The sequence below is a fragment of the Vicia villosa genome, unplaced genomic scaffold (genome assembly GCF_029867415.1).
Source record: "Vicia villosa cultivar HV-30 ecotype Madison, WI unplaced genomic scaffold, Vvil1.0 ctg.001178F_1_1, whole genome shotgun sequence".
NCBI classification, from domain to species: Eukaryota; Viridiplantae; Streptophyta; class Magnoliopsida; order Fabales; family Fabaceae; genus Vicia; species Vicia villosa.
This window is the reverse complement of record NW_026705519.1, coordinates 399,878-416,009: the sequence shown is the minus strand read 5'-3', so window position 1 is coordinate 416,009 and position 16,132 is coordinate 399,878. Positions and strand designations below refer to the sequence as shown.

Below are 16,132 nucleotides of genomic sequence, written 5' to 3'. Positions count from 1 at the left end.
AAAGGAAGGCAAAATATGTGACCATCCTAGTAGGAAAACTTAGAGAGGCAATGGTAGAAATTTTTTAGAGTTTTTGAAAATTCTGAAACCTTTGAAGGTAATTAGGGGGATTCTGAAACACTTCTAAAAATTTTGGGTTTGTGTGATTCATATATAGATAATTGGAGATATAGAGAATCGCTTGGTAGAAAGTATAGTTTGTTATTGAAAAATTCAGTGACTACTTTCTTGTAACTCTTTTATAATCTCTAGTAACCATTTTTGGAAGTATAGTGAATCAGAGATGTGCTATATTCTTTAGAGTAAATTACTTTTATCGAATTGGATAAACAAGTTTGTTTGTGTTCGTATCCTTTATCTTCTTCTTGTTGGTTGTGGGATTGTCTTCACTCTTGACAAATTAGTATATTATTTTAATTGTCACTATTCTTTCTCTCATATATAAAATATTTTGGTGTTTTAAAGCTATCAACAAATTCAATAGACTTATTTTTACAACAAGATGACACATAATCTATATCAAAGACTCAAAGACCAATTTATTTTATTACTCTCCCATCAACTTGAAGATTTATGAAGTATCTAAACAACCACATTGTTGGTTATACATAAAGGCTTTTAAGCACAACCAAACAACACATTTAAATTTAAAATAAATTTAGGGAATTGTTCTTCCCATTCTTAAGAGTCACCCTTAAAAAATTCGAAAATATCCTTAAAATAACTCGAAAGTTAACATTCGTACACCCAAATTTTTCCACCCATTAATCGTTCATGCTAGAGTCAACCATGTTTTCAATGACTTCATCCACCATAGACAAGTCCTTAGAAGTATATGCAAGCACTACGCCAAATGAAACATTTACCAGCGCAGCTACGCCATCGCTTTTGAGAGAAAGCGCTGCTATAGCTTTCACTAAAGACAACAATATAAAACAAGGGGAATAAAGCGCTGGTATATGGGGGACCTACGAAAGCGCTTTTAAAAAGCGCTGGTAAATGGGGGACCTACGAAAGCGCTTTTAAAAAGCGCTGGTATAGGCTGGTCTACGAAAGCGCTTTATAGAAGCGCTGGTATAGGGTAGTCTACGAAAGCGCTTTCAAAAGCGCTGCTATAGGGATATCCTACGAAAGCGCTTTTCTCTTAAAAAGCGCTGGTATAAGGGGTGTTACTAAAGCGCTTTTCTAAAGCGCTGTCGTAGCTTTTATAAAATTAAATTAATTAAACTAATGAACAGAAAAACACGTTTTGCCCCAAATTTCTCAGTCTCTCTTCTTCTCCTCGCGTACGGCCTGAAGCCCTAACCACCCTCATCACTGTTTCCGACCGTTCCCCTCCGTCACTCCGCCACGACATTCATCTTCAATCGCAGCTCTCCGACCGTCCCTCCCCCTCTGGTTCGCCGTCTCAGTCGCTGGTTCGCCGTTCTCAGCAGCTGGTTCGCCGTCCCTCCGCCTCTGCTGTGTCGCGCTTTTTATCTCCATTTTTGTTCAAATCAGGTTTGACAAATTTCTTGATTGCAAATATTTTGTCATTGGATTTGGAAGCATACTTTTCAATTGTGAATCTGAATGAATTTGGTATTACATGAATGCTTTGAATCAATGAATTGCTGTAGGTTTTGTTGAAAAATTAAGTCACATTTTCTTTTGGATTTCTTCTACCTGGTGCTGTTTGTGGCTTATAGAGCTACTTGTCCTTACTAGAGTTAATTGGCTTATAGAGCTACTGTCCTTACTAGGGTCTGTGGCATATGTTTTGATACATTATTTTGATACATTGTTTTGATACATTGTTTTGATACATTGTTTTGATACATTGATACATTATTTTGATACATTGTTTTGCTCTGTTTGAAGACAAAAGAGGTTTAGTCACAACAACTTACAAATTATTATAGGTTTTTGAGTGAAGATAATTTGAGTGATTGTAGGTTATGTTGTGTGTAAATACAACACGACACCGACAAATTAGTGAAGATATTTTGAGTGCTATCTTATTGATTATTAAGATTTAATAGTATCCTTTGAAATTAACGATAGAATAACATTCTTATTTAGATTTTTCCAACTAACATGTATATAAATATTGTTCACATCTTTTCATTGTTAATGAGAAATATTCAATATTCAAGTAAAAAGAAATTAATATCATTGATGTTAGAAGTGACTCTTAAACATAACTTAGGCACTATTTAGATAAATAGTTTAATTAAGTACTATATTACATTAGTGCATATCATATAAGTGCCTATCTATAAGCTATTTCTATAACAAAAGATAAAGATAAAGCATCTAGCCAAAACATATTTGAGCATTTCGGTTTTGTAAATTCGGGTGTTTGTAGTTACTAGCTAATTCATAATTGATTTCATAATTGAGAATATATTCTATATTCATATTTTGCTTTCACTTTAAACTATAAAATTATAATTTTGTTTTCATTTTATTTACCATTTTAAAATAATTGTACATGAATCAAGTTTATTGAACAAATAGTTGAATATGCTACAGTTTGCATATTCAATTTAGTGTTTATTGTTTATAGTTTATTGTTTATGGTTCTATTTAATATCAATTTAGTGTCTCTCAACCAATTTTTTGGTTTGTGGACTTATATTACCTTGAAATAAGGTAATGTCTTCTTTAAGAAATCGGGTATTCTGATTAGGTATTCTATTATGATGATAGCTATTTATTATCTTGACAGAATTCCTTAGTACCTGATAGAGAAACCAAGACATGGATAAGACATGGATGAGATCAAACCGATTGTCGAAAGAGTACGAGAAAGGGGTATGGAAATTCGTTGAGTTTGCGGTTGCGCACTCCGAAGACCCGCTTCGAATGCCGTGTCCTTGCTTGGGTTGCTGTTATGGGGATAAGGTTGACGGGAAAAAGTTGGGATCCCATTTACTACGGTTTGGAATTGATAGAAGTTATACATGTTGGACAATGCATGGTGAGAAAAGTAACGGGAATGCTGGGTCGAGTTGTAATAGGAAGTATGCTTCAAACGACGATTGCACAGACACATACGATTGCGATTGAGTCGAAGAGATTGCAGAAGCGCTTGAAGAAGATCTTGCGGATTGTCCCAAAATGTTTGAGAGGTTGGTAAGCGATGCAGAGAAACCGTTGTATGATGGTTGTTCAAAATTCACAAGATTGTCTGCGGTGTTAAAGTTGTACAACTTAAAGGCGGACAATGGATGGTCGGATAAAAGTTTCACAGAGTTATTAGCCCTTATGAAAGATATGCTACCAGAGGATAATGTTCTTCCCAATCGAACGTATGAAGCCAAAAAGATGTTGTCCTCTATTGGCATGAGCTATGATAAGATACATGCATGTCCAAACGATTGCGTTTTGTTTCGAAACGAGTATGCAGCGTTGAATGAGTGTCCTAAATGTGGTGCCCCTCGATATAAGAAAAAGTTGTCTCCTGCTAAAGTCTTATGGTATTTTCCTATAATTCCGAGATTTAGACGCATGTATCGTAGTGAGACCGATTCAAGACACTTGACTTGGCATGCAGATGAAAGAATTATTGATGGAAAGTTGCGACATCCGGCAGACTCACCACAATGGATGAAAGTTGATACTGAATATCCTGAATTTGGAAAAGAAGCAAGAAACCTTCGGTTGTCATTGTCTACTGATGGAATGAACCCGCATGGTATTCAAAGTATCTCGCATAGCACATGGCCTGTGATTCTTATGGTCTATAACCTACCTCCGTGGCTATGTATGAAGCGTAAGTACATGATGTTATCTATGCTAATTTCTGGGCCTAAACAACCAGGGAATGACATAGATGTATACTTGGCACCCTTAATCGAAGATTTAAAGTTTTTGTGGGAGAACGGTGTGGAGGTTTACGATGGGTATAGGAAGGAAAGTTTCAACTTGAGGGCGATGTTGTTTGGAACAATTAATGATTTTCCAGCATAAGGAAATCTATCCGGGTACAGCAATAAAGGTCAAAAGGCGTGTCCCGTTTGTGAAGATGAAACCGATACGACACGATTGGAGCTTTGTCAGAAGAATGTCTTTCTCGGCCATCGTAGATTCTTAAATTCTAATCATCACTACCGTGGGTGGAGAAAAGCATTCAACGGAAAGGCCGAACACGGTACAGCCCCGCCTTTTTTGTCAGGTGATCAAATTTTTGAAAAGGTGAAAGATGTGAGCACTCAGTTTGGCAAGCCTTTTGCACATTCACTTGTCAAGGGTGGGTGGAAGAAGAAGTCAATTTTTTTTGAACTTCCATATTGGAAGTCGTTGTACGTAAGACATTTCCTGGATGTTATGCATATTGAAAAAAATGTATTTGACAGCGTCATAGGTACGTTACTCAATATACAAGGAAAGTCTAAGGATGGCCTTAACATAAGGAAAGACATGGTAAACATGGGATCTTCATTGGTGAAGAAGATTGGGCTAAGTTTGTAGAGCAAAGAGATGAAGATTTTCGGAAAAGGAGTGCCAAGAATAGTGAGAGAGCATCCAAACCCGCATATCCATACAAAAAAGGGCGTTTGGGATATGCACGCTTGGAGGATAAAATTGTAAGTAAATAGAAATGCGTTTTAATTAATTGTCTAAATGTGTTTTATTTGATGATTTTATCATTTGTGTCAATGCATAGTTAGAGGAGACTAAAAGTGAGGAAACCTCACTTCCTGAACATGTGTTGTGGAGGGAAGCTCGTGTGGGCAAGGATCATGCTGTCGATCCCGAAGTTCAGAGAGTTTTTACTGAATGTGTAAGTATAATACTGTGTCTTTAATTAAATCAAATGTTTTTTAATATATAAATGATTTTTTAATGTAAATGAATTACAGGAGACCTTGTCGCAATCGGCATCCACCGGTGAGGGGAGCATACTTAGTAGAGCACTAGATGCTCCTGAGTATCCCGGTCGGGTGAGGGGTAAGGGTCATGGTGTGACTCCAACCTCTTTTTACAAGAGTCCTAGGAGAAGAAATCCTTCAAATGAAGAAGTGTTGCAAAAGTTGGCGGAATTGCAAGCACAAGTCTCTGAATTGCAAAGAGATAAAGAGGCGTATATGAGAGAAAAGTGCAACACTTCATCGGTGAAAGAAACTAGTGATAAGGCTAGTATCAACTATCAAAGGAAATTTCCCGAGGTAATTATAATTTTTTTCCTTTTAAATTGTTCTATTTTATTAATGATAATGACTTTATATTTACTATTGGTTTAGGGCATTTCATCTTGCCAACTATACTTATCGGAACCGAGTTATCGACTAGTTGGCAAGGGAAAAGTGCACAACACTTTGGGAGATTTACTTCACCATAGACCGCTCCCGGATGGACACCTGAAAGTATCGGTGGATGTTGTAGTAGATCATGATGCGATGCTACCGGTACCTGACATGGTCTCAGAGACGACATTGCTGCGAGATGCAATAGGATCATTTGTTGCATGGCCCTCGGAGCTCATTACCATTAGTGATGAGGTATATTAAAAACGATTATGAATCATTTAGTTTTCGAATGTCAATTCTAAACCGTTTATTAATTATTTTTTACATTTTAATTTTAGACTGCTCCTATAAAACCCACAGTTAAGGGTAAAGGGATTTTACAGGAGGAGGAGTCCGTTGCATCACTAAAAGAGGTACATTTAAAGTGTTAATAATTAATCTGAATCTAAATCTGCATGATTTTATATTTTACATAACTTATATGATTTTTAGGCATCCGCTCGAGAGTCACAACAAGTGACGCAGCAAGTTCGTACCGTACCACCCACTGGTCCTCCGAAGCCAGCGGGAAAAAAAGGCGGTGCTTTTGTGCCTCGGTACCGGTCGACGCTCGCAACAATGGTTGATATGTCCGATTTGACGGATGGTGCTTTACGTGAAATCGTTATGGATGAGAGTGTCTTCGGTATTGAATTCAAGTCACTTATTACACTTGATGACTTGGAGGAGATTTTTAAGCATGATCAACTAGGCGTCAATAACATGCACTCATACATTCGGTAATATTCCCTCATCCGATATATTATTTAATTAGTCCCACAATATAATTTATTTACACATTTCAATGAAAATAATCTAATGTTTATTATGTTTTTATTTAAGGTTGTTGTATGACAGAGTGTTGCGCGGGACTCCGTTGTCTAACAGATTCCGTTTCGTGTCTTCCGCCCACTGCAGCGGAATGGCAATTGATTCGGAACCGGAATCAGTTAGACAGTGCTTAGTAGATAGATTCATGTCCACCGGCAATACAGAATGTCTGCATCTTTGGGCGTATAATACCCGACCAGTAGGGTTAGTTTCTCATTCTTTGTTCATCTAATCTCTGTTTCTTTTGTGTATAGCAAAATTTTCATATAACCTATTGTTTTTATTTATAGAGCACACTGGTTGCTGCTTGCTATCAACCCTATAAGGGAAGTCGTGTATTATCTGAATTCGGTAAATGGTGAATGGACCAATTATCCGGCCATGAAGGACATCGTTGATTTGTAAGTGGGATCGTTCTAAATATATATTCGTGTATATTTATATATATATTTACTTATTTGTGGGATTGATCTAAACATATGCTTTTATATATTTGTTAATTAGATCAATACAAGTGTTCCGAAGTCAACGGGACGCACAGGTATCCCGAACTAAATCTAGCAACATTACTTGGATCCAAGTGCAGGTACATTATTTTTCACAATGTTGCTTATAATATATTTATGCTACTTGATAAAACAATGCACAACTATAGAATCTTATTTGTTTTTCTATGTAGTGCCCGCAACAGAAAAACAGTTACGATTGCGGATACTTTGTATTGAGGTTTATGAAAGAAATCCTTCAGGCAAATCAATTAGAGATTCCGATCACGGTATGAATTTATAACTTAAGATAATTTCATATAATTTATTACATTTAACTAAATGTATCATTCATATTTTGTTTTTGTTTTGTAGTACCTTGACGAATTCCGTGTCACTGGATACCCGAGACTTAAGTTGGAAGAAATAAAAGAGGATTTGTGTCATTTTTATATTAAGCGCTTTTTCATGTAGGATTTGTGTCGAATTGAAGTACTATAATATTATTGATGTTGTAATGATGTATATATATAATATTGGATATTAGAATGGTATTATATTAGTATATATATATATATTGTCTTACTGATGGCTGAAATAATATCGTCGAAAATAAATTACAGGTCGAAAATATTACAGGCTGAAAACATATTACAGGTCGAAAATATTATAGGTCGACTGGGAGGATTAAATTACAGGCTGCACATTAAAATACCTCATTTAGCTACTAAAGCGCTTTTTAAAAAAGCGCTCTTAAAGGCCCACATACTAAAGCGCTTCTTTTTAAAAGCGCTGCCAAAGATTACTAAAAAAGCAAAAAAAAAAAAAAAAAAACATACTAAAGCGCTTTTGTAAAAGCGCTCTTATAGGGGGGGCTATCAGAGCGCTTTTTCTGGAAAAAGCGCTCTTAAAGCCCACCCTATAAGAGCGCTTTTACAAAAGCGCTTTAGTATGTTGTTTTTTTTTTTTAATTTTTTCTCTCACAGGTGGGCCTATCACAGCGCTTTTCTGGAAAAAGCGCACTTAAAGGGGGGCCTACCAGAGCCCTTTTTCCTGAAAAGCGCTCTTAAAGGGGGGCCTACAAGAGCGCTTTTTCCAGAAAAACGCTCTTATAGGGGGGCCTACCAGAGCGCTTTTAAAAGCGCTTTCGTAGCCTATGCCAGCGCTGGCTTTGGCAGCGCTTTAAAGCGCTGTTAAAGGCCAAAAAAAGCGCTTTAAAAGCCCTTCCTCGTTGTAGTGAAGCCAGGAAATTTTAGTAAAATAGTTAACAACATGATTGGCCATATCAGCAGTGTCATTAATGATTTTCTCTCCATTTCTTAAGAATGAGATGGTATTGCTAGAGCTCTTAATTTTGACTTTATGTAGAAGAAAGCAATGTTCTTATCCCACTCCAAATTCCATTTAACTTTGGACTTTTCCAACCAAAACATATCTTCTTTAGCAAGAACTTTGTCAAACTCCAGTTGAGACAAATTTTTTAAAACTTACTCAAAATTAAGAGGGAATAAGACAATCTAAATAATCCTCTTTCTTGCTTTATCGTCATATTAAAATACAAAATCAAATGCAAGGATTGTTAAATTAGGAAAAGAAAGAAGAAAAAAGGGTTCCACAACAATAACTAAACAACCTTAAAAGTTACAACACAACTCTAATCCCATTTCCACATCCCTCTACATTTGAAATTAATGCACTTAGGAACATAAAACCTTGTCCAATATCGGGGACAATCGGCGTTAGTTACACATCCAGATTTTTCTATAATAAATAAGATAATAAAATAAAATTACTAACACATAATAAAAGACTGTATACAAATTACGAATAAAAAAAATGAAAAATGATTTTAAAAAATGACTTACCACCATCAACTTCCATTGCAACAAGAAGTAAGAAAAGAAATAGAACCATAGCATAAACAAATTTGAGAATTCCAGTCATATATTCTCTCAGTTCATGTAAAATTATATCAAGATTTGATCTCTTTATAGTGTATTAATTAAGATTTGCTTAAAAAGAATTAAATAATTCTTTAGCACAAAATTTTAGTCGTTATTTAAAATAACTTACTATATACCAATGTTTTGTGTTTGTCTCTTTAGCACACTTCGTATAGAGGTCACCTAATGGTAAATAAATGTTTTAACCTTTCATGAAAGTAAAGTGGATAGTATTATTTAAGCTTTCATTGCTACTAACTTTTCATTACTCTTTTTATAAATTTCATGAGACTAAATGATAGTTTTTCTTTTGGGACAATGATAAAGTTATTTGATAGAATAATGCATAATTGGGGTGAGAATATGTTTATGCACAAATATAATGTATTGGAAGATCTATTTTTTGTTGTTAATAAAATTGTTAATTAGAAAGGATTGCATATTTAATTTTGTGATTGCATCCTATATTGCACACTATCATTCACATCATTTATATATTTCGTATTGATTTACAAAATGATTTGAACTTGAATGTGGATAATTTTTTTAAAAAAAAATATGAATGATATATATTATGGGTCCAAAAAGAAAACATTTTTCTTTTAATCAAAACAGCAGATGTATATATATATAAAAAAAACACATATTTTATTCAAAAATAGTTGAAGCTTCAATGACTCCACCTAAACATAATTATGCAAATAAATTTTGTTTATAAGTACCCTTTGGAGTATAAAAGAGTCACATCAAATGTTGGTTTTTGAAACACTCATATATAATATCATCCCACCCTTGTTATATGAGACGCACATATGAAAATCTATAAATATTTTTGGATGAATTCGGAGATACATTTTCGAACGCACAAAATATTATATTTTTGATAAAATTTAATTCAGAGATGCACTTCCCAATACATTTCTAGGATAAATTCACAAACACATTTTCAAAGTTATCTTTCTTCCATACTAAATCAAACTACCACTCAATTTCTTAAGAAATAAATTTGGAGATGTATATTTGAACTATTGTTTAGTAAATTCGGATATGCATTTTCGAGTTCTTATCGGTGTCTTTTTCCATAATCAGTTTAATAACATTGTGGTGCTTTCAATCCAATCTAATTTTAATTCGAGTAACATTTCGGTTATTGGTTTCAACGATTACTAAAAACAAAAACAAAAATTGTAAAACGGAGTTAATGCGTTAATAAAATCGAGCTTGTTCATGCTGACGAGCCCTCCCATGACGAGCAGACGTGGTTAAAAAATTACTCAAAAATATATTGATGAAGGTGTAAAATGCTCTGATGTTGAATGCAGTAGTTAGAGGGGGTTGAGAATGACAAGTTACAAATAAATGTTGCTTCAAAATTTGATCTTGAGTGGGAACTAGAAATGGGTAGAATGAGGTAGAGAGAAAGTTTTTGTTTTTGAAAAATAAGGAGAAGTGGGAGGAGTCAAAGATGTCCACCTAATTCAGAGATGCATCTCCGAATTAGTTTTTTAAATTAAAAAAAATGTTTTCGAAGATGCATCTCCGAACACACCCTTCAAAGTCCTTTGAATATACATCTCTGAAATAACCTGTAGTTAAAATGGAGATTTGGTGCGTCCCGAAATGCATCTTCGAATTTTAGAAATTTCTCACATGGCCAAAGAAAAATATCAAGGATGCAATGAGAAATTGCCTAATATAAGATATCTAGTGACAATCGAAATATTAGGACATACTACAAACAATTTTTTTTTATAAATATTTTATGAAAACAAATATTTTATTTATATTAGATTTTGATAAGATATGTATTATGTTTTTTTATCTAGTAATTTAATGACTAAAATTTCACCTTTTAAAATCCCACAAAGAACTTAACTTTTTTATTTTTTAAAATATTTTATGAAAATAAATATTTTATTTATATTAGATTTTGATCAAATATCTATTATGTTTTTTTATCTAGTAATTTAGTGACTAAAATTTCGCATCTTAAAAGATGAATAACTAAGATGTCGCATGTTTGAATCCCGCTCATGTGATATGTATTGTGTTATTTGTTTATTCACATTTCAAAAGTTGAATTAATTTATAAAAAATATTGTTTAGCAACCTAAATAGTAAATTTTTCAGTAATTCCTAAATTTTTTGTTGATATTCCATTCCTATAAGCATTGTGTTTATGTGTAAGTTATTAACATGGCTATAGAAAGTTTATTGCTAAAGTATTTCCTATATGTCAAAATCATTAATATTGCTTAAGAGAGCGATAAAAAGTGTTATATTACTTACATTGAGATTCCAATGATAAGTAAAATATCACCCAAGAAGAGATTAAAGTTGCACTACTAGCAAATACTTCATGCATGAAAAACAAATCGCATCCATCTTGTAAATTGATGTTAAGGATTTATATCAAGATATATAAGACTAGAGCTTATCCACACAAGCCTAACAATTTTCACTTTCAATCACATTCCAGTCTAGAAGAACAGTAGTTTGTAACTCATCCCACTATTATTTTCCTGCGTACATTAAGACAAACAAGTTGAAATATGAAGAGATTTTCATTGGAATCTCACATCTAGCGAGGATTTCACCGTGTCTAATGTATCGCAAAAGGTGTCGAGTGCAAAAGAGATAGCTTGGACAAGCTCCATTATCAAGTTGGTGGATGTTATTTGGAAGACAACAATTCCGACAAAAATCAAAATTTTTGCTTGGAGATTCTTCATAAATAGACTTCCGTTGAAAGATATTCTTGTTAATAGAGGTGTGTCTACTTTAGATTCCATGGATTTCCCTTTTTGTACTATTTTTCCGGAATCGTTGGATCACCTATTTTATCAATGCCAAGTAACAAAGGAGGTATGGAATAGAATTATCTTGTGGTTGGGCAAGGATGTTAATTTATCCCAAGAGGATTTCAAGAGCTTCGGGATGATCCAAGAAAAGGTGAAAAACAACAAAACCAAAGTGATCCTAAACTCTATATGGATAGCTTTAATTTGGTGCATTTGGAATATGAGAAACACAATCATATTCGATAGCGGCATTTTTAGTCATGAGGAGGTGATTTCTAATATTATGTTTTTCTCTTGGAGATGGGTTAGTAGTAGGGAACCATCGCGAAAGACCAATTTTTACGATTGGTACAAATTCTCTTTACAATGTATCTATCATTTTTAACGTTACCTTGATGTAAGGGTTGCACCCCTAGTGCCATTTCTTATATTCCATTGCTTATTAAAAAAAAAAGTTGAAATATGAAGAAAAAAAAAAACACACACCATTGGTAACCACATAAAGACAACAAGGAGCCCTACACCCAATTAAGAACCCAATTTTGTTCGCCAGTAAATTCAAAATTAAGTTGAACGCTAATTTAAATTCCACGTACTAAAATAGTACAGACAGTCACCATCCTTTTGTGCACTTCAACTACCTAACTAAGAATGAAAGATGCCACCAAACCGCCTAAATTACCCTTCCTTGCATTTTAATTAACACTAAGAATTACCCTTTATCGTAATTTACTAATTGAATTAATTCCAACCAATGAAAAGAGTCAATTTATACAAGTGGCATTCAATTTTTTCAAATTTCATTTTCCCTCTCATTTTCCTCTATCCACCCTTTTTCCACACTTTTTTCATCTTTTAACACTCTCTCAATATATCTCTGGTTTTCCCTCTCCTCTCTCTAAACCCCGCAAACCCTAACATCTATCATTCTTCATAATTTACATAACTATCTTCTTCATTCTCTCTCCAAAACACATGATTGAAGATGAGTGTGCCGAGAAGCTTCATTTTCTCTTCGGGTTCACGACGGTTGGTGAGTGTGCAAGTCGGAGTGAATCGAGGAGGGTGGTCTTCGTTATCAATCCAAGGGTAAGAACATGTTGTCAGGTATGAGTAAGCAACATTGAAACATTAACAAGAAAAAATGACGATGTTCTTATTTATTTCCTTATGTTATGTTCCCTTTGTGTTGTTAAACTTGGTGTAGAAATGAGTGTTCTGGTTTTTCTGATTTTGAGTAAGGAGTTTGTTGCTGCGAATAGAAGCCGAACGAGTTATTCCACAGAAGAAGTTTTTTCGATTAAAAGTTTCGAAAAATTGAGTCGGAGAAAGGATCACAATCTGTTTACATTTGGTTTTGAAGTTTTGGATCTAAAATACATAGTGATAAGTTTGTAATGCTGCAGGTAAAGATTTCATGGATAGAAAGTTTACATGTTAAAAAACGGAACCGTTGCGCTTCGTGAGATCTGGTAATGGCAAGAAATGGTTAAATTACATATACCATATACTCCTTGTATATGCAAAGGATGGATCTGTCAAGGAACACCAAGAAGTCGTTGCAAGTTCAAAGGTAAGTTTCTTCATCTTACACTTTTTTATTACGATGTTCCTTTAAAATACAGTGAATTCGTTAGGGGCCCTTTTGCTATTTATACACTAGGTAAACAAAGCAGGGCTCTAACTCTTCGATTAATTCGTTAGGGGCCCTGGCTGCTATCTCAGTTTTTATGGTTGATTGGATTTGCTTGAGATTAATTTGAATTTATGTTTCATTTAGGTTGATCTTAAAGGTGAAACCATTCTATCAAACTTCCTTTAATGATTTGCGACAAGGACATTTATTTTCTCGAAAGCAGCCATTTTGTCTTGGTACAAAGTAAATATCATAATTCTTCTGACACTGTATGGTTGGACTTGCACTTTTGGCTTTAGAAACGGTAAGCATGGGAAAATATCAAGTTTGGTTAAACGATCATTACAATCCTTTCATACAAGCCTCAATTTTTTCTTTTGTTATAAATGTTGGTATATAAGTCTGAACGAGACCTTTGAAAACAGTTCAACTTGGTTTTTCGGAGTTCAATGAGATTTTAAGCTACACCTAATTGAAAGTTGGTCAACTTAATGATGTTGTTGCAGTAGTTCATTCCTACGAGGACAAAGCGGCGCCTGGATCTCACATGACAAGACTTACTGCTCTTAATGTACATGTTCTCAGTAAAATTCATTCTTGGTTCTCAAATTTTGCCATTAGATAGTGCCATGCTTAGACAATGACAATTGAAAAATACTATTGGAAAGGTTCCTCCCATGGGATTAGTATATTTTTCTTCAACTGTAGTCTGTACCGACATCACTATTAGAAAGGTTCCTCCCGTGGGATTAGTATATTGAGATCACTGCAGGTGCATTCCTGATTTGTAATTTGTTTATACCTGCTGAAATTTATATCACTGTAGGTGAGTCTCCGCTGGTTGGGAAAACGGTGTGGAAACTTACTTATCTTTTGTACTTTGTTCATACTGTCAAACTGCCCTATGAAATTTATAAGTTTGATATTTGCAGGACATATTTGATCTTCCTTGTCACTTGGCTAGAGATCAAGTATAAGAGGCTATTACTTATTAATATCACTTTTTTTAGTTTCCATTGTTAAGTACTTTAGTAGATGGATTGTTTGTGTTATGGTTATTAATGGCTTGAAATTTCTAATATGAAGGAGCACATAGTCCAATTACAAGATGGTAAAAAAAAGCATTATACAAGAACGGGTAATCTTTTGTGCTCTCACAATTGCAATAGAGAGTTAGGTTCAAGACATTTTTACGCCCGTCTTACTTTGATGCAGATGTAGTAGTTTCTATGTGCTACTGATTCTAGATCATATATGAGCATTTTAACTCATTTTCTCCTTCTGAATGCATTTATTTGGGCAGGTGTTTTGGATGTCGATGGATCTAATTATTGCTCAAACCATGATTACAAAGGAATCTCTTGTCTTTAAAGAGTCAATAGATATCAATGAGAGTAAGGTTAATAGATTAACAACTCTACTCAAATGTTCATAACTTTTAAATATTTTAATTTATGAAAACTGGAAGAAAATTATTTATGGCATGCAGCTGTCATTCCTGAAAAGCTTTCTTGTAAGATTAATGATCATATTCTTGGATGTGGAGTAAAGCAAGATTTAATCTATGCAAAACGCATGGAGTCTAGTAAATAGAAGGAAATTAAGCCTCAATAATTAAACTTGTTGCCTTACAAACAGGTGTATTATCTGTCACTATCTACATAACATTTGAAGGGTCAACCTCCATAATTACCTCACTGATGCATTTAGCAATGAATTCTCTATCTTTTAGATCATTAAAATAATTTACGGTCTTTAGAAACATAAGTCCACTCTTTGTTACAACCATTAAATTAATAAGAGATCTTCTTTGTGGATCACTACATCCATCGCTAAGAAGAGTAAAAGTCTTTCAATTCCTAGTATTTTTTATGGGTTGCAACAATTCCACATGGGTCCGCTCATTTCAAGGACTATAATATTACTTCAAAATGAGCGAAACCATGTGAAAAGCTTGTTGCAACCGATAAAAAATACATGGGATTAAAAGGTGGTGACTATTGTTAGCGATGAACAAAGTGATCCACAGAGAATGACTTTTATTAATTTTAATGTTGTAACAAAGAGTGAACCTTTGTTTCTAAAGGCAGTAAATTGCTTTAATGAGTTAAAGATAGAGAATTGTTATACGTATCAAGGGGTAATTAGGGAGGTTGGCCCTTCAGATGTTGTGCCGGTAGTAACAAATAATGTGCCTGTTTGTAAGGCGATGGGTTTAATTATTGAGGCTTAATTCTCTTTATTTACTGGACTCCATGTGTTGTGCATACATTATATCTTGCTTTGAAGAAGAAGAACATATGTGCAGCCAAGGATACTAAAAAAATAGTGTTGTTTATAAAGAGTGTTCGTGGATTATCAAAATTGTGGATGATGCAATGTTTATCAAGAACTTTGTCATGGGTCACTCTATAAGATTTTCAATTTTCAATTCATTCATTCCATTGAAGTTGTTTTCGGTTGCTTTAACTAGATTTGCGCTCACTATTGTAATGCACAAGAGATTTAAGCTTTAGAAGACGGGACTCTAACAAATGATGATGTTCAAAGGCACAATTTATTGAGGATACCTTGTTGGATGATAATTGGTGGAAAAAGGTTGATTATATATTTTATTTTTGTAATCCTATTTATGATGTCCTTAGAAGAACCGACACAGAAGCTTCATGTCTTTATCTACTTTATGAAATGTGGGATTCAATGATTGAAGATGTCAAGAAGACCATAAAGGAATATCAAAGGTTGAAATGTCACATTTTAATCATGTAGTCCATGCTATATTAATTGACCGATATAAATTTATAGATATGTTTTTTTTACTGTAGGTATTATAGTACATAATGGCTAAGTGAAGATCCTAATATAGTTCGTACACATCAAGACTCACCAATATTTGAAGGAATTAGGGTTCATAGGATGTGATGGCACATATTTGATGATGATGGAGGCTACATCAATTTTAGGGTTTGAAGGAAAAAATTTGGAGGTGAAATATGATTTTTTTTACTATTCACAGTAAATACTCTTATATTAAAATTAGATAGAGTAAAAAAAAAAAGCATTGTGTCCTAAAATAATTTTAGACTTTCAATCAATCATTTATTTTTCACTATGAATTAAATCACCGTATTTGGTCAAATCAAGTAAAACTATACAAAAGTGT

At 33.9% G+C, this 16,132-nt stretch overlaps 1 long non-coding RNA gene across 1 annotated transcript; it reads left to right on the top strand.

Moving 5' to 3' along the window:
* The first annotated feature begins 12,537 nt into the window (after positions 1–12,537).
* Positions 12,538–14,428, top strand: LOC131633808 (uncharacterized). Its single transcript, XR_009293411.1, has 3 exons — positions 12,538–12,906; positions 13,114–14,107; positions 14,273–14,428. It is a non-coding gene; the product is annotated as an uncharacterized LOC131633808 (long non-coding RNA).
* The last annotated feature ends 1,704 nt before the right edge of the window (positions 14,429–16,132 follow it).